At 44.5% G+C, this 21821-nt stretch overlaps 1 long non-coding RNA gene across 10 annotated transcripts in view; it reads right to left on the bottom strand.

Annotated features, from left to right (window-relative positions):
• Nucleotides 1-21821, bottom strand: part of LOC140728253 (uncharacterized) — a 65135-nt gene that overhangs the window by 5569 nt on the left and 37745 nt on the right. For 6 of the 10 annotated variants that reach the window (XR_012099031.1, XR_012099030.1, XR_012099032.1 and 3 more), the window contains 8 exons: nucleotides 20898-21011; nucleotides 18854-18979; nucleotides 13849-14007; nucleotides 9271-9348; nucleotides 8567-8832; nucleotides 7948-8052; nucleotides 5028-5140; nucleotides 4081-4199 (listed from right to left, as the gene is read on the bottom strand). This is a non-coding gene — a long non-coding RNA (uncharacterized lncRNA). The remainder of the gene's footprint in view (nucleotides 1-4080; nucleotides 4200-5027; nucleotides 5141-7947; nucleotides 8053-8566; nucleotides 8833-9270; nucleotides 9349-13848; nucleotides 14008-18853; nucleotides 18980-20897; nucleotides 21012-21821) is intronic. The other 4 variants (XR_012099037.1, XR_012099035.1, XR_012099036.1 and 1 more) reach the window with 4 other exon arrangements.

Here is a 21821-nt window from a genome sequence, read left to right as displayed (position 1 = left end):
AAAACGATGCAACCCTTCCTTCCCACATAGCTGTTTACTTTTCTCTATCATCCATCTGTCTAAGAGTCCCTTAAATGTCCCTAATATAATTGCCTCTACCATCAACCTTGGCAGGGCATTCCACCACACTCTGTGTAAAAAAATATAAATAAATAAATAAATAAACAAATAGATAGATACCTCTGACACCCTTCCCCCATACTTTTCTCCAATCACCTGAAAATATGCCCCTTGTAATAGCCGTTTCAGGCCTATAAAATCTCTTGCTGTCCACTCAATCTATGCCTCTTATCATCTTGTACACTTTGATCAGGTCACCTCTCGTCCTCTTTCGCTCCAAAGAAAACAGCCCCAGTTCTCTCAACTTACCCTCGTTGGAATGCTCTCTATTCTAGGAAGCATCCTGGTAAATGACCAAAGGATGGGCTTGTTTCCAGCTTAAACGAGTGAGGGGGGCATTACTGAAACCTAAAGGAACCTCAAAAGTTTTGACAGCTTGGATGTAGAGAAGATATTTTCTCTTGTGAAAGAATTAAGATGGAGGTGATCATTTTTCCACTTGAGGGTAGTGAGTCTCTCTCAAAGGGCAAAGGAAGCAAAGTTTGTGAACATTGTTAAGGCAGAGGTAGACTGAGTCGTAGAATCATAGAACACTACAGAAATGGACCCTTCAGCCCATCCAGTCCATGCTGAACTGCTGTTCTGCCTAGTCCCATGGACTTGCACCTGGACTGTAGCCCTTCATATCTTTCCTATCCATGCACTTATCCAACTTCCTCAAATCAAACATGCATCCACCAGTTTCAGTGGCAGCTCGTTACACACTCACACCATCTTCTGAGTGAACAGGTTCCCTCTCAGATTGATTTTTGATGCATATATAGAGAGTGAAAGGTTATCGGACGTGGTAGGAACAAGGAGGTGTGGATGCAATGAGATCAGTAACTAACATTAAATGATGGCACAGGCTCGAGGGGCCAAATGGCCGCCTCCTGCTCCCAGTTTGTAGGTACATGTGTTCAATGAATGTCCTCCAAAGGAAAAGGGAGGAGAGCAAAGGCTAGAAATGGTGCATTGAATGGAAGGGTTAACTTAGTACAGGCAAGAATATTGGATGCTGTGAGGAGAAAAATGTAACTGCTTGAACTGAGAACATAAAGAATATTGTCACTTTGGACGAGAGACAAACAATTGAATAAGTAGGGCTGTCCAGTGAAATGATCCTCAACTCTACACTCCTTCTCGCCAAGGTGAAGATTACCAGCAGCTGAGCAACTTTATGGACAAAGTACTATGTGTCCAAGTACTGATGCCTTAGAGGTCCACTGTCTAGCATGCTACAGTGTTTCTTTTTCTCACTTAGAGGCCAGTTGTGAAGAACTGAGTACTGTCACATTAGCACTGGGATATGAAGCACTGGTGATCATACTGCTTGCTGCCCACACCTATCATACCTGGGGATTCGGACTTCTGGTCATGGCTCCCTCACCCATCTCTGCCTCCCCCACCCCATCCAGCTTGCATCCTCTGCTTTCATTGCCTCTAACAGCCAATTGCTTCTCAGTGCGCAGTTATCATGTCTGTCAAGTTGCAATTAAACTTCAGAACCAGGGTTTGTAAAGCAGGAGCTGACAAATACAAGTAAGAGCACACAAAAACAATCTTACTTGCTTCTATTTTGTCCAAGAGCCTGGCAGCCATATACAATGAATGACTTGTTTCTCTGCTCACTCCCACTCAGTGTAAATGCGGCCTTCATGCGCATTAAATGGGCAACATCTGATGAACCAATATCTCCACAAGAACCATTTCCTTTTAATTTAATTTTCTGCAATTCAGTTCAGCTGTCAGGCTCAAGTCAATTATTTTCATGGCTCTGTTGTGCGGCTGGAACTTCATTTCATTTTAATTAAACCTGCAAGATCTGACAAGCCTGTTGATACCAGAGGCAAAACTATTTATTTCATTTCCAGTCAATGCAACCAATTTAATCAGGAAAAAAAAAGTTGCGGAGTAGGAGGAGTTTGAAAACTATCAGATATTCTCTGAACCTTCTGACCCAGTGAACTTCTGGAATAAATGAATCATTTGAGGAAAAGGGGGAGGGTGATGTGGGGAGAGGGACTATGAGCTGTACAGGGAACAGACTTGGGAGAGTAGCTAGTAGGAGTTAATAACATGGGAAAATCATCAAATGATAATTGGGTGTTGAGGAAAAGTGTAGATCAGGTATTACAGGAGTAGAGTTAAGGAGGCTCCAGACTCAGTGAATTAGATATCGTGAGCTTGATCTGAAACTTCGGGTAATGTCAGAGAGCTGTGGTTGGAAACCGGTTTGAATAAATCCAACACTGCATTATGCATACAAAAATTAAACTTGCAAAAATTCAGCAGGTCAAGCACGTCTCTGAAGGCAAAGGAGCGGTCGATGTTTTGGGTCAACACCCCGCACTGTGACTCAGGGAGGAAGAGAATAAAGGGGTAGTACATAGAATTGCAGGTGAGGTCTGGGACAGGTGTAGGTGGGTGATGGGTGGAAGCAGATGAAGAGGGGGGTGATGAGTGAATAGAAACAGGTAGGGAGGGAAAGGGCGTGATGGAAAAGGTGAGCAAATGGGGGAAAAAATGGGTGTTTTGGAAATGGGGGAAACCCCAGAGGGAATAATAAACACATGAGATTCTGCAGATGTTGGAAATCCAGAGCAACACACACAAAGTGTTGGAGGATCTCAAATAGGTGGGTGAGTGGGGGAAGGGGGTGAAGTGAGAAGCTGGGAGGTGAGAGATGGAAAAGATAAAGAGCTAAAGAAGAAGGAGGCATACAATGAGAAGTTTCTGTCTGCAGATGGATCACTTCACGCATAAATGCACTGAGGAAGGAAAAAGGAAATAAAATCAGAATACAATGTTATAGAGAAGTACAGCGGAGGTCGACAAATTAAGTGCAAGGACATCAACAAGGTAGAAGCTCAAGAGTTCAACTTCCAGCTTATAAAAGACCTGTTCAAGAGTCTGAATACGACAAGATGGAAGCTGTCCAGGGGTCTAGTGGTACATGTTCTAAGGCTTTTGTACCTTCTGCCCAGCAAGAGCGGGAAGATGAGAAAATGACCAGGGTGGAATAGGCCCTTGAATATGATGGCTGCTTTCCCGAGACAGCAGGAAATGTAGACGGAATCAATAGAGTTTGTGCAAAGGACTGGGCTCTGTTCACAGCTCTCTGTAATTTCTTGTGTTCTTGGGCACAGCAGTTGTTATATCAAGCTGTGATGCACCTGGATAGGATACTTTCTTTGGTGCATCTGTAAAACTCGGTGAGAGTCATCAAGGACATGCCAAATCTACTTAGTCTTCTGAGGAAGTAGAAGTGTTGGTGTGCCTTCTTGGCTATACTGTTCATGTGGTTTGAGCAGGGCACATTGCTGGTGATATTTACCCTGTACAACTATGAGCTTGTACATAGTTCTCAACCATCTCCAGCTCAGCAACACTGACACTGTACACTCCACTCTGCCTCCCGAAGTCAAGGACCAGCTCCTTTGTTCTGCTGGCATCGAGGGAAAGGATTATCCCGCCCCACTATTTAACTGGGCTCCCAGTCTCCTTCCTGTACTCTGTCCTGTCATTGCTTGAGATCCGGCCCGCCAAGGTGGCGTCACCTGCGGACCGGCAGACCGAGCTGGTGCAGAGGTTCGCCACACAGACGTGAGTGCACAGGAAATAGAGTAAGAGACTGAGGACGCAGCCTTGTGGGGTATCAGCACTGAGGATAGTCACAGAGGAGCTGTCGGTTCTTATCCTTACTGATGTGGTGTGTTGACCAAGAGGTCAAGGATCCATTTGCAGAGGGACTGCTCAGACCCTCGGTCTAGAAGTTGGTGACTATTTTGCAAGCTACCATTCAGTCCACAAGGGTGATCAAGCTGCCTGTCCCACACCTATACGATCTCTCTTTTGCCTCTTAAACTGTCCCAACAGAGTCCAAAGTCAGCTCAAGGCGAAGAAAATCTTCTTCCATCTGGTCACACTGTGGCCTGCGGGAATAAACACAAAATTCAACAGTTTCATAAAATCACTCACTCAAGTCAGGGTTTCTCACGTTTCCAGCAGTTTCCTTCTCTCTGTTCTCGTGCGTTCATTGCAGACTTCTTTCATCACCTCTCCCCTACGCACTTTCACTGCTCCCTTCCAGTCGGGTGCTGTGGACAGATGGATATGCAGGGAGGCATTTGAAATGCTGCAGACAGCAGAAGGCATGAGTGCCAAACACAAAAGTTAGGGATACCCGCTGCTGTGAGCTGGATGAATACAGATACCGAGGATGGTTGTGGACCCAGATAAGATTACAGAGGCAGCAAAAGTAAACCCAGAGAAGGACTAAAAGCAAGACTGAGAATTGGAACACAGCCCAGGAGATAGGCAGTTTCCCTGAATCCACTGACGGTTTTAGTCCGTCTGCTTTCTGTGGTAAAAGGTACCTGGCAATTCAGATAAGAAAGGTTCTGTTAAGAGCCTCTGCTATTTTGCTGCCAAACAACAATACTTTGAACAATTAACGGCCTGTATTAGACATACACATCTCTAAAAGGCTACAAAATATCAGTGTCAGCAATGGCCATTATAGTTCATGAGCTTACTAGGCAAACCTCATGACACAAAAAAATGTCTACACATTGATATCTAATATGTCCTTCCTCCCAGGTGTCCAAATATCCCAAGGATGATGTATGGCTCTCCTTAAGTCCTGCAGTCTTAAGTCACATCAGCAATACTCCAGAATGTCAATTATCCCTGACTCAGTGCTGTATGCCATGATTCAATTATGAATGAGATGAGAGGCTTAGTCTAATGACCTGTCCTGCATTACGTCATCATCTAGCTGGCTTTAAGATCCATTGTATTTATGAGAAGAAAATGTTAGGAACAGACATGATTTCAGATCTAAATTAAAGAGGGAAGATTTGTTGCTGGGCAATATAAAATCATACAGCCGGTTGTCGGGAATTCTTTCAATGCAAACTGATTACCTGAGCATTATAGTTATGGAGGGTTTTATTCTTTATACTGCTTCGAGATAATCTTTCCTTCACCAACACTCCCCAAGAGGTCTTCTTAACCATTACATTGATTTTTTGAAAGCCTTAATAGAATATAAAACTTTAAGATAGCTTTAATAAAATAAGGTCATTGAGCATAACAAATTAGTAATAGAACTCTATTAATTAATCAGCAAGTATGTGCATTTATGTAATACGTTAAGCAATAAAAAATGTTGGAACATTATTCACAGTGAATTGGGGATAATTAATTTTTATTCAAACGATAGCAAGGCCAGAATTTCATTGCCAATAAATGGAGTAACTTGCTGAGGTGTTTCAAAGGACAGGTGAGAGTCAACCACATTACTTTGGGTCTGCAGGCATAAGTGAGTAAATACTGTGGAGTTCCAATCCTAAACCACATTACCAAAGCAGATGGATTTTTTGCACCAATCCAGTCAGTTCATGGTCACCATTTTTAATTCCAGCTTTTTTAAATTACTTGGATTTGAAGTCATTGCTGCTTTGGTGGATCTGATCTCACGTCTCCATCTCTGTAGTACAGGATCCAGTATTTTGAACAGGGTGCTACAGCAGAAAGAAGACAGCAGCGAGCTGCCCCCTTGAGCCACTGGAGTCCAGGTGAGTGAAGGTACTCCTATCATGAGTAGCGGTTTTCATGTGACTGAGTGGTTTTATTCAAGGGGGTGGCTACATATCAACCTCACTGCTGTGGGTATGGGTCACACTATCTTCCCCAAAGGAGATTAGTGTACTGACACAAGAAAATCTGCAGATGCTGCAAATCCAAAACAACACACACAAAATCCTGGAGGAACTCAGCAGGCCAGGCAGCATCTATGATAATTAGTAAACAGTTGACATTTCAGGTCGAGAGAAGACCCTTTCCTTTCCAGTTGTGAAGAAGGGTCTCGGCCCGAAACTTCAACTGTTTACTCTTTTCCATAGATGCTGCCTGACCTGCTGAGTTCCTCCGGCATTTTGTTAGTGCACTGAGTATGCTTTTATGATTATCCATAGTCATCATTACTTCAACTAAATTCTCACTTGAGGTTTATATAAATTAATTCAACTTAAAGCCTACTGTAGCTGTGGTGGAATTTGGATTTATGTGTGTGAATCATTAATTGAGGCCATAGGGTTACTACGCCTGAAAGAAGGGATGAATCATCATAAACTACCTCTTGGAAAATACCCACCTAAAGATCAACGTGGCTATAAATACATATGATGTTAGGCTACTATAAAATGGGCATAGGAAATAAACAGCTAGATTCAAATCATTTAATTGAATAGCTTCTGGTTATACATCCAATTCTACAGTGAGACCTGTAAAGTACATGGCCTGTCTATGTCGCAGGGTGTTGCTGTTCTTAGTTTCTATAGTGAAACAGATCTGAAGGCACCAGACCTTGTGGAGAGTGCCTAAAGCAGTGAAATGAGTAACGCACATAAAACACTGGAGGAACTTGGAAACTAATAAACAGTTGACGTTTCAGGCTGAGGCCCTTCATCAGGACTGGAAAGGAAAGAAGAAGATGCCAGACGAAGAAGGGAGGGTGAGGAGCACAAGCTACATGATAATAGATGAAACCAGGTGGGTGGGGAGGAGGTAGAAGTAAGGAGCTGGGAGGTAAAAAGTGGACAAGGCAAAGGGCCAGAGAAGAAGGAATCCAATAGGAGAAAAGAGTAGATCATGGGAGAAAGGAAAGGAGGAGGGGTGCCAGGAGGAGGTGATAGGCAGGTGAGGAGAAAAGGTCAGAGGCCAGAGTCGGGAAATGAAGAAGAGGGAAGGGTGACGGAAAGCAATTACCGGAAGTTGGCGAAATCGATGTTCATGTCATCGGGTTGGAAGCTACCTAGATGGAATGTGAGATGCTACTCCTCCAACCTGAGAGTGGCCTCATTATTGCATGGACTGACATTTCAGAACAGGAATGGGGAATGTTTTGGATTTCCAGCATGTGCAGGACTTCTTGTGTTAATGAAATGAGTGTCCAATTTGGCCATTCTCAGTGGAAAAAGAGCAGCTGCGAACGGTCTGAGCACAAGGATTCCCTCTGACTGGAACATGGAAAACCACACAACCCACCACTTTAGTGTCCTGAAGACTGGTACAATTTTTGGTTCACATTAATCAGCTGAACAAAAGCCATTATGCTAAATGCATCAATTTGCTCTTAAAACTGAAAAGAATGAAACAACCAGTATAGTATGGAATCAGTCAAGGCTTCAGTGGTCACAGTACATTCAGTTCTTTGAAGAACAGGTAATCATTTAAAATAGGATTAAGTTGTAAGTTTGAAAACAATTATAAGTTTATGCATCATCATATTTAGAGTGAAGCAACAGTCTTGTGTGTTTGCCTAGCTGAGAGAAATGAATACATTATGATGTGAGCCAGTGATTTATTTATGGTTCTGATCCTTTTCAGCCTTGCCTTTGCCTGGATGTGGGATGTTACACTATCCTTTGAAAGCTGAACTTGATGATTAGTGGATAGGCCATTACTTGTTAGAGTGTCTATGGGCCATTTCCTACTTTGGACCCAATCACACCCAGCTGAGTTAAGAACATTAGGCTTGATGTAACAAGAGAATCACATTATGCCCTCTCCTTCATCTAATTTACGGATAATTGACATTGTCAACAACTGTCCTCAGGTCATTTAATGGCCAGAGGGAGATTAGAATTTCCAGGAAGATGAAGCCCCACAACCTTTGCACACTGGGAGCAGTCAGGCAAAATCCTACACACATCAATCTGACATTGCAATATACATTGTACAATGATCATTACAACTATTCAACACACAATATTCTTGTGGTCTCAGTAGCAGATGGCTCAGTATTCCTTAGAGTATTTGATTATCTGACTTGCCTCTTACCTTTATTTCCATTTCTACTATCACTACTAGAGCTTTATAGAGCTCTATTTCTCAAAGCACAGAAGTGTGTTCCAACATCATTTGGCCGAATGACTTGCCGAATTTCTGTAATTTCATAATTAATGTTTAGATTAAATAAAGAGGAATAAACCAGAACATTGTTACAGAACAAGCCTCACTCCCCCTCTCTCTGAGAAGCAGTCAATTTTCAATAGTTTCAATAGGTGCATTTAATGTTAGAGGAATGTATACAATATACATCCTGAAATTCTTTAAATCTTTGCAGACATCCACAAAACCAGAGGAGTGCCCCAAAGAATGAATGACAGTTAAAACATAAGAACGCCAAAATCCACCCCAATTCCCCCTCCCACGCACAAGCAGCAGCAAGGTGCTGACCCCACCCCACTCCCCCCAGCAAAAAAAGCATCAGCACCCTCCACCAAGCACTCAAGCGTGCAACAAAGCATTATTGAAGACACAGACGCAGTACCCAAAAACCACACATTCACCTGATAATTCGACATACCACAGGCACTCTCTCTCCCTAATAAGGGAAAAAGAGGTGTCCCCATTTCACAGCGAGAGGGGAGACGTAACGAACAACTCACTAACTTACAATGTTAAAAGCCTGTTGCATCGCTTTTTACAAGCTCTGCGCCCGGAGAGTCAACACCAAATAAGCGCAGCTCTCCGGGCACACAACCCCCAGCGGCTAACCCGCTGCTCCCGATGTTCCATGTTCTCCCGCGACACTTCAGTCAGGGGCTCCGGCCTAGAATCAGCACGCCCCCAGAGCCACGAAATCCTGGAACCCTGAAGATGCGCTCGTCTTCCAGGCCGCGTCCTTGGGATAGCAAACAGCAGCCGATCGTGATCCCATTCCTGCAAGGAACCAAAGTCAAAGTGCAACTCCGGGTCAGGATTTTTGAAAGACCACCCCCCCCCCACCCTGAAAAAGGAATAAGATATCAAAGATAGATATAAAGCTGTTTCTGAAGACACAAGCAAAAGAGTTGCCATATTGCGCTATCTTAACTTCGCCCCCACCTCTCTCTGCACTTACACCCACAGTATGGGCAAGGGTAGTTTTAATGCTTTCATAGATTCATGGAGCACTACAGCACAGAAACAGGCCTTTCAGCCCATTTAGTCCACGTCAAACTCTTAGTCTGCCTAGTCCCATTGACCTGCACCTGGACAATAGCCCTCCAGATCCTCCCATCCACGTACTGTACCTATCTCAGTTATGAAATCCGATCCCCATCTATCACTTTTGAGGTAGCACAGATAGACAGATTTGAAGTTATTTTGGGTTCTTACATGGCTGGACTCTGTCCAGGGCTTGATCTGTCTGCTGTTGTTCAGGGCCCACACTGCGTCTTTCATAGAGTGTTCACACTACAAATGGAATACACAAGACGATGACTACTGTATCTCAGTCATCATCAGATGATAGAGTCTGGAAGCTAGTACCAGAATGAGCCTGCCAGTGGTCAGAAGTGTCATGACACAAAAAGGGAATTCATGCTCAGGATGCTGCTCCAGATCTTCCCCATGGGACAGGATGTGGAACGAGGCCCTCTACATCACCTCATTATGATCTTGCACTTTATTGGCATCAGCTTATTGTTGTCATATGTACCAAGATACAATGGAAAGCTTGTCTTGCATATTGTTTATACGGATCAAATCATTACAGGTGGATTGAGCTAGAATAAGGTGAAACAATAACAATGCAGAGTAAAGTGTAAAAGCTACAGAGGAAGTGCACACACAAAGTACACTGCAGATGCTGTGGTCAAACCAACACGTACAAACACGCTGGAGGAACTCAGCAGGTCGGGCAGCATCCGTGGAAATGAACAGTCAATGTTTCGGGCCGAGACCCTTTGTCAGGTCTGAGTCAGGACAGGAGAAAGTGCAATGCAGGTAAAAAATAGAGTGTAAGATTATAACAAGGTAGATTCCATCTTATTGTACAAGAGGTCTGTTCAAGAATCTATTAACAGTGGGATAGATGCTGTCCTTGAGCCTGGTGGGATGTTGCTCTGTTGCTTACCTTTCTCTGTGACTTTTACAATTTATTCTGCATGTTATTAGCTCACCTTCTTCTCCCTTGTTTGCTGTATAATGAATTGATCCATATGAACTGTATGCAAGACAAGCATTTCACTCTATTTCGGTGCATGTAACAATAATACACCAATACCAATACCTGTCAGCCTGTCAAAGTAGGACCAGAGGCCTGAAACAAGGGCCAACATACTTATGCAAAGAACACATTCGAGAGAGTTGCTAATGGCTCAACTTCAAATGTGTTTGTGGTGAGAAAGGCCAGCACTTGGAGCAATCCATAATTATGTTTCCATAAGTGAGGTGAGCCAGCTTCTGAACCAAACTGCAGTTAAGTAGGGCTCAGTATTCAGGCCCACCAGTGAGATAAACTGTACCTATGAGTGATATATTTCCAAACTTCAGAGGGTTTGTGTGTGGAATTCCTATGTACATCCTGTGTAACTTTTCTCCTCCCAACATAAAAACTTCTTTATTCATTTTTTATTTGCACACAAAATTCAGACCTGCAGCACAGCAGCCTAGGAAACCAAGGACCAAAGGCCTCTCCAAAGATTAAGGACTGCGTTCTTCAATGGTAAATTCTCTGTGTACAGTGAAATTGAGAACCCCAAGCTTAAAAAGCCCATTTGGTTCCAAATAAAAGTAGTTTGAACTTTGCAGCGGAATTGCCCGTCACAGAGTATCAGTTTTAACTGGTGGGGCTGTTTTAGTTCTGAAATGGTGGCCAGACAACGGGAACTTATCCCAGAGACAAGGGGACATCTTTTCATTAGAAATGCCCATTGAGATTAAAGAATAAAGCTTATCTGACAGCTACACAATTTTGGACCTTTTGAGAAGAATCAGGCCACCACTTCTGCTCAGGTAGGATCAAATGCTTTAGCTTACACAACCCTTCACCCTCACCACCGCTGCAGCTGAGGCTCCTAACAACCACAAACTACATCATATTTAGAGGTTTTGCTATTGCAGCATTGAGCTCAGATTTCAAGCCTTTGATAGAAAGGTATCATACCCAGAAGTTTCCATAGTAAACCTGTCATATACATGGACAATGGAGTGTTGGGAAACTCCCCCCAGAACTACAACACTGAAGGGAGTTTCCCACCACTCTGTTTTCAGGTAAAAATTGGCTATGTAAGACTGTGGGGATGTTTTGCAATGTGAGTGAATTTGAACACACTTTCATTTTCACTCCGTGACAACATTAGCAACTCATCACTCAGAAAAAAGGTGCTAAAATGTCCTTTAATTACTTCATTAGGGTGATGGGTAGAGATACGTCTCCACCAAAGGAGATATGTCTAAGATGCTCCTTCCCTCCACTAGCCTGCAGGTCACCCTTGGGGAAGGTGTAGCACCTGCTTAGCCCCCTGATCAGGGTTACATGAAGCCACGGGAGCAGATGGTGGATGATCTATTGAGCCACTGACGCCAGACAGACAATCCCTGAAGAGTATTGATAATGGGTGGCATCACCGGTCTTGTAAAGACACTGCCTAGAAGAAGGCAATGGCAAACAATTCTGTAGAAAAACTTGCCAAGAACAATCATGGTCAAAGACCATGGTTGCCCACATCATATGGCACAGCACATAATGAAGATGATGATGACTGCATCCCAGCCATTCGATTTGTTCCACCCATCTCCTCTGCTACACCGACAGGCTTCCCTTTCTCTTTCTTAGGTCTAATGAAAGGTCCTTGACATGAAACATGATCAATTTATCTTTCCACAGATGCCTAAGCTGCTGAATTTTTTTAGCATTTTCTGTTTTTTTTAGTTTTCGGCTCCCGTGGTTTTTGGCTTGGACGACTGAAATGAATCCAGTTTAAATGGATCAGAAATGGTTTGTATTTATGCCAATGACAGCATTTCTGGAGATATATTCATTAAATTAAGGAAAAGAGGAGCTACAAAAAGAGTCTTAAATCTACCTCCTACCATTCAAATCATGAAATGTTCTGCAGCTGAATAGATTTATTTAAAGTTTGCAAGTGTGTAGGTCAGTCAACATTTAAGCAGCTTTAGTAGTGATGGCATGATGAAAAAAGCAGCTCTGTTTTAATTTGATATATTGTATTCAGAGTTACCTTAAGGCCACCATTGGTAATAATAATACATTTATGGTTTCATTATCATTCACACAGTTATACTGAAAGCTTTCCTTCATTATTGTGATTGTAACTGCTGTGATTGTAACATTTGTACAAAACCTGTACAAAATTTGTACAGACTCATTTATTTATGATTTATTTTAATCTAAAATGGACAGAAGCCGATATTACGTAGCCTGGTAATAACGTTCATTATTTTCTAGGATAAGTTTGTCCCCAGTAAAAGCACTGTTACCTCAAGTGTCACTCAATACATCTTCCAAGCTGTTCTTTTCTTTTAAAAAATGGTCTCTGAAGTAAAAATCCAATCCTAGTAGTAAAGGACTCAAGATATGAAAGAAATCCCAGTCAGTGGACTGGAAAACAAAATATTTACTTAACATTATCAACACGAGCAGGATATCACTGTGCCTACAGTGCCCATTTATTGTCTTGGTGCTGGGACAGCTTACAGATGTCCAGAAAGCAGAAGGTCGCAGTGAAAAAGTAGACATGTCATTAGATAATTGGATTATTGTCACATGGGCCAAAATAAGGTGAAAAGCTTTGTTGCATGTCAAACAGACAGCTCATTCCCTGCATAGGCACATCGAGATTATACAAAAGGAAAAAAAAACAATGGAGTGTAGAATATAATGCAAAGAAAATGCAGTGCAGATCATCTAATTAGGTGCAAGGGCAATAAAAGTGGGGAATTTGATTGGTCATACAAACAGAGGCAATGTGTAATGAGTATAGGCTGCTGATAGGGCAAAATTGCAGTCAACAGGATGAGTTGAAATGTAAAATGAGGACAAAATCGGAAACGGTGAATACAGGACTGAATGCGTGCAGTATACAGAATAAGGTAGAAGAGCTTGGAGCACAGTTGCAGATCAGCGGGTGTAATGTTGTAAGCATCACTGAATCATGGCTGAAAGAGGATTACAGCTGGGAGCTTAATGCCCAAGGATACACATTGTATCGAAAGGACAGGCAGGAAGGGCTCAAATCACGAGAAAGATATAGTATAGAGTTGGAAGTGAATATTTGCAGATAGAGCCAAGACTACAAGGGTAAAAAGACCCTGATTGGAGCTGTACACAGATCCACAAACAGTAGTATAGATGTGGTCTAAAAATTATAATGGGAGATATAAAACGCAGGCCAAAAGGGCAATGTTACAATGGTCATGGGGGTTTCAATATGCAGCGACTATAGATTGGGAAAATCAGGTTGGTGCTGGATTTCAGGAGGGGGTATTTCTAGAATGCCTACACGAGGCTTTTCAGAACAGCTCGTGGTTGAGCCCACTAGGGGATCAGTTATTCTGGATTGGGTGTTGTGCAATGAGCCAGAATTGATTAGAGAGCTCAAGGTAAAAGAACTCTTAGGGGCCAGTGATCATAATATGAGCGAATTCACCCTGACATTTGAGAAGGAGAAGTCAAAGTCAGATGTATCAATGTAACCCTCAGACTCGGCCAGCTCATGTCCGTCTAGGCGAAAACAGCCTTTGGCCCCGCCAAATTGAGAAATCACATTTGTGTAGATGCTGTGTAATGTACCGCCCAGTTATAAACTCACAACGCAAAATATCAGGCAGTACACCGTATGCAATTAAATGATCGAACTTTATGAATCTTAATCTGAATATAGGGTTAGTAACGAAAATTAAAAAAGGATCTAATTCAGGGAAAAGTCAAAAGTGCACATTGAAGCTCACTCAGTCATCATTCTTCCACCATCGATCTCCTCCAAGTGTCGCCGACCTTCAGACCCTCAGATTCCAGTCCACTCTGTCCGGTCTACCAGCTCTCTCCACACACATCTTCCCTCTTCATCTCCCCTCGACAAAAGACTATGGAAAACATCCTTCCTGATTCTCAAGACAGAACAAGAAACGCTGATGGGTTAACATGCATACCACAGTCCTGGTATCTCCAGCCATAACCCAAACATTGCTGCTACAGAGAAACCATTACCTCAGCCATTACAGAGAAGCCATTTCATTAGCAGTGAATCCTTACAGCGTGTTACACTCTCCCCCCCCACCAAATTTAGTCATGACCTCATGACTTTAAGATAATTTGCCAACCTTCCTGCAAAACACAAAGCCCAATCCAGGTGCAAAAGGCAGTAACATAGCTCCCCAAAACAGTAGAGATCACACCCTGTTCCCCAGGCATTACATAGGCCAACCTATCTGGTGGTCTCCTAATTCTCTGAGACATCCGTACCTCCTCACCTAACTCTTCCGGCTCAGGCACTATTGGGAATGCTTCGGGTCTACCTGGCGAATCCTCCCTCGATCTATCACTCAAGCCCCCCTGCAACTCGGAGCCCCCCCGTCCCATGTTCAGGCCCCATTTCCTCTCCTTCAGGGTCCTGCTGTAACCCAGGCTGCCCACAGATAGTGCCACCCCGCCCCCCCCACTACTTCACCTGACTCAATGGGAGAAGGGCCAGGAGTCTCTTCCTCAATCAATGGGGAGTTAGCGAAAGGCAGCATGTACCACACATCCAGATCATCATCCTCCGAATCAGTATCCCTCTCAGGGGCGGGACCCAGCCCAGCCTCTCCTGCTGGGGACCCTGCAGTTGCCCTGAGTTTTCACAGAGTCCCCTTACTTGATGTAAGCTTCAAGTCGGGCTCTGGGTCCACCTGCACCTCTTGTCCCAGGAGCAGCAGATGGTTCCGAAGGCGAATCTTGACAGGCCCATTCCCATCCTCTTGTTTTACCAGGAAAACTGGTAGGTTTGGCATCTGACTCTCCACCACATAGGGTGTGGCCACCTAGCAGTCAACCAACTTGTGCTTTCCAGGTAGCCCCATATTCCTTATGAGGGACTCGTTCTCCCGGCAGGAGTTGGGAGAACCTCACCTTTTGATCATACCTCCTCTTATTTCCTTGACTCTGCTTGGCAGCTGCAACCCCAGCCAATTCATAAGCCCTTTTCAGCTCTCTCCTCATATCAGACACATACTTCAGATAAGTATTCGGTGGTAAGTCACCCTTGTCAGTCCCAAAACAAAGGTCAATGGGCAACCTCGCCTCGCACCAAAACGTCAGATAATATGCCGAGTATCCAGTAGCTTCATTTTGTGTACAGTTGTAACAGTGAACTAAATGCCCAATATGTTGACTCCATCTGCTCTTCTTGCTGATCTCCAGGGTCCCAAGAGTGTCTAGCAAGGTCCGATTAAACCTCTCCAGCTGGGGATTGCCCTGCGGTGATAGGGCATGGTCCTCGATTTCTAAACTCCAAGCATGCCCAGTCCCACATAGATGAGTCTGCTCTCGAAGTCCCGTCCCTGGTCACTATGTATCCTCCTGGGAAGGCCATAATAAACTAAATACTGCTCCCATAACACTTTTGCCAGCATAGTCGCCCTCTGGTCCTTGGTAGGAAAAGCTTGAGCATATCTGCTGTAGTGGTACGTGATGACTAAGACATTTGCCGTGTTGCTGGTATGGACAGGAAATCCATACACACCAGGTCCAGGGGCCCTGTGCTCTGCAAGTGAGACAAAGGAGCTGCCCATGTAGGCAGTGTCTTCCGCCGTATGCAGCAAAGGCACGACTTACAGTATTCTTCAACCTCTGAGTTCAATCGAGGCCAGTAAAACCAGTCTCTGGGCAATCCATAGGTCTTTTCCACCCCCGAATGTCCAGAATCAACATGACGTGACTTCAACGCAATCCTCTGATACTTCTCGGGCAGGACCAGCTGGCAACGCCAAGGTCAGTCCGGGGGTGACGTGACCCGGTATAAGATCTAGTTCTTCAACTCCAACCGAGGCCATTCTTGTAGTAATGGTGGCACCAAAGTGTGTTCCGTCTTCTCCGTCTGAGCCATGTCTCCCTTTTCAATCGTGGATTAAATAGTGCCAATGCCCGGGTCATCTCGCTGAGCAGTTACCACTTCCCCAGAACTCAATTCCGGCAGCTGATTTGTCTTCAGAGCAGTCAGGTTACAATAAACCTAGGGTATGGCATCATCAGAAGCCCCCAATTGATCCACTGCTCGAACCTGCCTCTCCTGAACAGCCAAGGGCTTCTGCAATTCGGGCATCACCAGCACCCCAGCAGGAAACCCCGACTCCCCCTCATGGTCATCCGGAGCATCCACTCAGAGGGCTTTGCCCTCAGGCACTCCAGGAAATCTGGGGGTCCCCATCACTCTTGCCACCATTGGCTTTGACTGGGTGAACCACACAGTCCCTCGTTTAAATTCGGTATCCGGCCCAATGCTGCTACGTGCTTCCTCAAAAGCAGCCCAAAACACCGGGCATACGGACAATGTCCCCAGAAAACTCTCACCAGCCTTCCCCTGGCAGGCCCCCGTGAGCCTCCTCACGAGAGGGGTGTTGGTTCCCACCAGAATTGAAACGCCACCCTTCTCAACAGGGTCCAGACAAACCAGCACCAATGTATCAAGGACATCAGACACTCCCACATCAAACTCCGAGAACTCCAGTTTCATTGACAAATAACTGTTGTATGGATAATCATCAGCATTGATACCCCAGATCTCCAGTGCACTGAATGGTGTCAAGGGTAAATGCTTCAGGTACTGGTTGTAAAATGAACGGTACAGTAACATGACCTGTGACCCGGTGTCAAGTATGGCTTTAGCGTATATTCCCTCTATCCATAGCGACACACTGGAGCGTGGTCCTACTAACCCTTCAGGAATAGGGTCTGCATCCAGGAGTTATTTGGTACATTGCTGGGAACGTTTTCCCCCAGAGACACCAAGCTGTTCCCTCACTGGGTCCCCTCTAAGTTTTCCGACACCTCTCCCTGCTTGGGTACCCGAGGGCTCGCTCTCCGAGGGGCTTCCTGTCGCTCACATTCCTGCCAGAAGTGTCCCTCTTCCCCACAGTTATCGCAGACACTACCAGCTGCCCCTCTTCTCGCTGAACCCCAGCCACCCTGATGCACCATCAATAACTCTCTCTGAGACGTAAAGGCGAGGTATCGGCTTTTATTGACTGGAAGAAGGAACAAGCAGCAATTGACCACCATACTACATCCTGGAGACTGAGAGGCTGAGGTCAGGCCTCAATCGCCTTTATACCGGGGTCTGTGGGAGGAGCCACAGGAGCAGTCAGCAGGGGGCGTGTCCAGACAGGTATATGTAGTTCACCACACACCCACAGCCCTCTATGTAGACCGTCCCCTTGGGGGGGCCCTCTCTACCAGTCCTATCGTACGGAGGGTCCACACCTGCTGTTAACAACCGGGACATCTCGGTTCTCAGCTCTGTCACCATTTCCTTTACCATTCCCCAGGTTAGGCTGGCCCTGGTCACTTCACCACAAGGTCTACCGAGGGCTGCACCCTGCTGACAGAGTCCTCTTGCGGCCCCAACGCGTTCTCCTCTCCCGCACCTCTCTGATCAGTTGAACAAATGAGGGAGCAGAGCACGTTTTACGGGACTGCCAGAGACCCCAAGCAATCATGTCCTGGGGCTGGGCACCCTTGGTTATCTGGTCCATCCTTAGCTTATCCACTTCCGCCCCCTGAATGACCCCCCGGTGACACAATTTAGCTGTCTCTCTAGCCAAAAAATGTACACGGAAAGCTTCTCCCGCTTCTCCTGATGCATGTTTTGAAACCCCCCCCCTCCGCCCAGGAGTTCCAGTGGGCTCCCTATCATACCAAAAGCGCTCTCTAATGCTTCTAGATACTCAGCAGGGGGAGCAGAGGGCTGGTTAACTTTCATGGCTCTCACTACATCAGCCACCAACCCCTTCAAATTCAACCAATCTCTGTCGTTTTTCATCATCAGGGCACTACCACTCATCTAACAACTGAGAGGTCTGCTCTACCCACATCTCATACTCTTCTTTCCCCTCGAGGGTGGGCGTTATTCCAGAGAAAATTCTTAGCTTCCGGCGGGGACCCTGTGCCTGTACACTGGGCCATTTATTCACCAGGGAGGTAAGGGCTGATGCCAACTCAGAACCCTCACTCTTCACTGGGGACGGGGACGGGGACTAATTAAATTTTCCAAATCTGACCACTCGTTCCCCTCACTCCTCAGAAATGATATAACCCTGTCTCTGAAGTCTCCGCCCCCAACTATGAGGAACTCAGCTTGTGAGCCAGCCTGCTGGGCTCCCTTCTCCTCTTCTCATGCACACGCCATGGCCCTGCCTCACCTGGGGCACCGATAGACACTGGCAGTCCCACCGCCACTACGTCAGTGCTAGTCTGAACTAAAACAAGGTCAGAGCCCGCCATTTTAACAAACCTTTGCATTACGATTTCAACTTTGCCAACAGCTTTAACCATGCTCAAACATCAAATTAACAATTCATCCGGGGTACGAATATCCACCCCACTCAACACACACGCAACCCCACAGAGGCACGCCAGTGCTCCACCCCAGCAGCATCAGATTTAAACAGGGCAATCACACAGCATCCAAAAGAACCAATCCTGGACAAGCCCCCACAATTGTAACCCTCAGGCTCACCCAGCTCGTATTTGTCTAGGGGAAGTCAGCCTTTGGCCCTGCCAAGCTGAGAAATCACATTTGTGTAGATGCTGTGTAATGTACTGCCCAGTTACAAACCCACAATGCAAAATATCAGACAGTACACCATAGGCAATTAAATGATTGAACTTTACGAATCTTAATCTAAATATAGGGTTAGTAATGAAAATTTTAAAAGGGCCCAATTCAAGGAAAAGTCAAAAGTACACGTTGGAGCTCACTCAGTCATCATTCTTCCACCATCGATCTCCTCCGAGCGTCGCTGACCTTCGGACCCTCAGATTCCAGTCCACTCCATCCGGTGGTCTACCAGCTCTCTCCACACGCATCTTCCCTCTTCATCTCTCCTTGACAAAAGACCGCGAAAAACATCCTTCCAGATTTACAAGACAGAGCAACAATTCCCTGATCAGCTAACATGCGTATCAATGTCCTGTTATCTCCAGCCATAACCCAAACATTGCTGCTATAGAGAAACTGCTACCTCAGCAGTGAACATTACAGAGAAGCCATTTCATTAGCCTTAGCAGTGAAACATTACAAAGAAGCCATTACATTAGCAGTGAATCCTTACAGCGCGTTACATCAGTGTTACACTGAAGTAAAAGGAATTACAGAGGCATGAGAGAGGAGATGGCCAGAATTGATTGGAAAAGAACAATGGCAGGGATGATCACAGAGCAGCAATGGCTGGAAAGTCTGGAATCAATTTGGAATGCATAGGATATATACATCCCAAAGAGGAAGAAGTATTCTAAAAGAAAGATGACACAACCATGACTAACACGAGAAGTCAAAGCCAACATAAAAGCCAGAGAGAGGGCATATAATAGAGCAAAAATTAGTGGGAAGTTAGAGGATTGAAAAGCTTTTAAAAACATACAGAAACTAAAAACTCATTAAGAAAGTAAAGATGGAATATAAAAGTAAGCTAGACAAAAATATCAACGAGAGTTTCTTCAGATACATAAAGGGTAAAAGAGTGGCCAGAGAGGATATCAGACTATTGGAAAACAATGCAGGAGAGGTAGTAATGGGTAACAAGGAAATGGCAGATGAACTGAATTAGTATTTTGCATCAGTCTTCACTGTGGGAGACATTAGCACTATGCTGGAGGTTCCAGGTGTCGGGGGGGCGGAAGTATGTGAAGTTACCATTACTAGGGAGAAGGTTCTTGGGAAACTGAAAGGTCTGAAGGTAGATAAGTCACCTGGACCAGATGGTGTACACCCCAGTGTTCTGAACGAGGTAGCTGAAGAGATTATGCAGGCGTTAGTAATGATATTTCAAGAATTACTAAGTTCCGGAATAGTTCCGGAAGACTGGAAAATTGTAAATGTTGTTCCACTCTTCAAGAAGAGGAGAGACAGAAGAAAGGAAACAATAGGCCAGATAATCTGATCTCAGTGGCTGGGGAGATGTTGGAGTTGATTATTCAAGATGAGATCTCAGGGTACTTAGAGGCACATGATAAAATAGTCCATAGTCAGCATGGTTTCCTCAAGGGAAAATCTTGCCTGACAAATCTGTTGGAATTTTTTGAAGAAATAACTGGCATGATAGACAAAGGAGAATTAGTTGATGTTGTGTACTTGCATTTTCAGAAGGCCTTTGACATAGTGCCACACATGAGGCTGCTTAATAAGCTATGAGCCCATGATATTACAGGAAAGATTCTAGCATGGATAAAGCTATGGCTGTTTGGCATGAGGCACGGAGTGGGAATCAAGGGAGCCTTTTCTGGTTGGCTGCCGGTGATTAGTGGTGTTCCACTGGGGTCTGTGTTGGGATGATTCTTTTTACATTATATGTTAATGATTTGGATGATGGAATTGCTGGCTTTGTTGCAAAGTTTGCAGACGATATGAAGATAGGTGGAGGGGCAGGGAGTTTTCAGGAAGTAGCAAGGCTACAGAAGGCCTTAGACAGATTAGGAGAATGGGCAAAGAAGTGGCAGATGGAATGCAGTGTTGGATAATATATATTCATGCACTCTGGAAGTAGAAATGAAAGGGTTGACTATTTTCTAAATGGAGAGAAATGCAAAACAAAAGCTGAGGCTCAAAGGGTTTGGGAGACATTGTGCAGGATTCCCTAAGGGTTATTTTGCAGGTTGAGTCAGTGGTAAAAAAGGCAAATGCAATGGTAACATTCATTTCAAGAGGACAAGAATATTAAAGCAAGGATGTAATGTTGAAACTTTAAAAAGCACTAATGATGCCTCACTTCAGAGTATTTTTTGTAAACAATTTTGGGCCTCTTACCTTAAAAAGGGTGTGCTGAAACTGGAGAGGGTTCAAAGGAGGTTCATGAAAATGATTCCAGGATTGAATGGCTTGTCATGTGAAGAGCATTTGATGGCTCTGGGCCTGTATTCACTAGAAGTCAGAAGAAAGAGGAGTGACCTTTTTGAAAGCTATCAAATCATGAAAAGCCTTGATTGAGTAGATGTAGAGTGGATGTTTTCTATGGTGAGACAGTTTAAGACCAGGGAACACAGCCTCAGGTTAGAAGGGTTTGCTTTTTAGAATGGAGATGAGGAGGAATTTCTTTAGCCAGAGAGTGATGAATCTGTGGAATTCTTTGCCAGAGACAGCTGTGGAGGTCAAATCTTTATGTATATTTAAGGCAGAGGTTGTTAGATTCTTGATTGGTCAGGACATGAAGGGATACAAGGAGAAGGCAGGAGATTGGGACTGAGTGGAAAATTGGATCAGACAAATGGCCTAATTCTGCTCCTATATTTTATGGTCTTATGTTCTTGGTGGATTAGGTTTCAATGCAAAATTTCCTCTCAAGTTAGTAAACTACTGTATAGAATCTTTGGGTAGATTGCAATGGAGTTTCATGGATTCCTGTTCCCTTTTACTTTGCTTTTAGCATTCTGATATGATGGTGTCTGAAAAGCCACTTCTCTTTTCCTTTGTTTTCTAGAGACATTAAAGCCAGTGCATTAGAGGACTGTATGCCTGCCTTAACCCAGCTCTGCCAGATTGGAAGCATTCTCATGTCATGTTCCTTCATGTTAAGACAGGAAATTACTTGCTGTATTGTGTTTAGAACGGTCACTGGAGAGCAGTACTTTGTACATGTTGGCTATTAAGAAGTGAGTCTCACCCACTGGCTGTTGGTAAATCACAGCCATCTCTAATCTCAGGGTGACATGCAAACATGGCCTTGAATTTTCA

Source organism: Hemitrygon akajei, chromosome 5 (genome assembly GCF_048418815.1).
Source record: "Hemitrygon akajei chromosome 5, sHemAka1.3, whole genome shotgun sequence".
NCBI classification, from domain to species: Eukaryota; Metazoa; Chordata; class Chondrichthyes; order Myliobatiformes; family Dasyatidae; genus Hemitrygon; species Hemitrygon akajei.
This window is presented reverse-complemented; position numbering and strand designations above follow the sequence as displayed.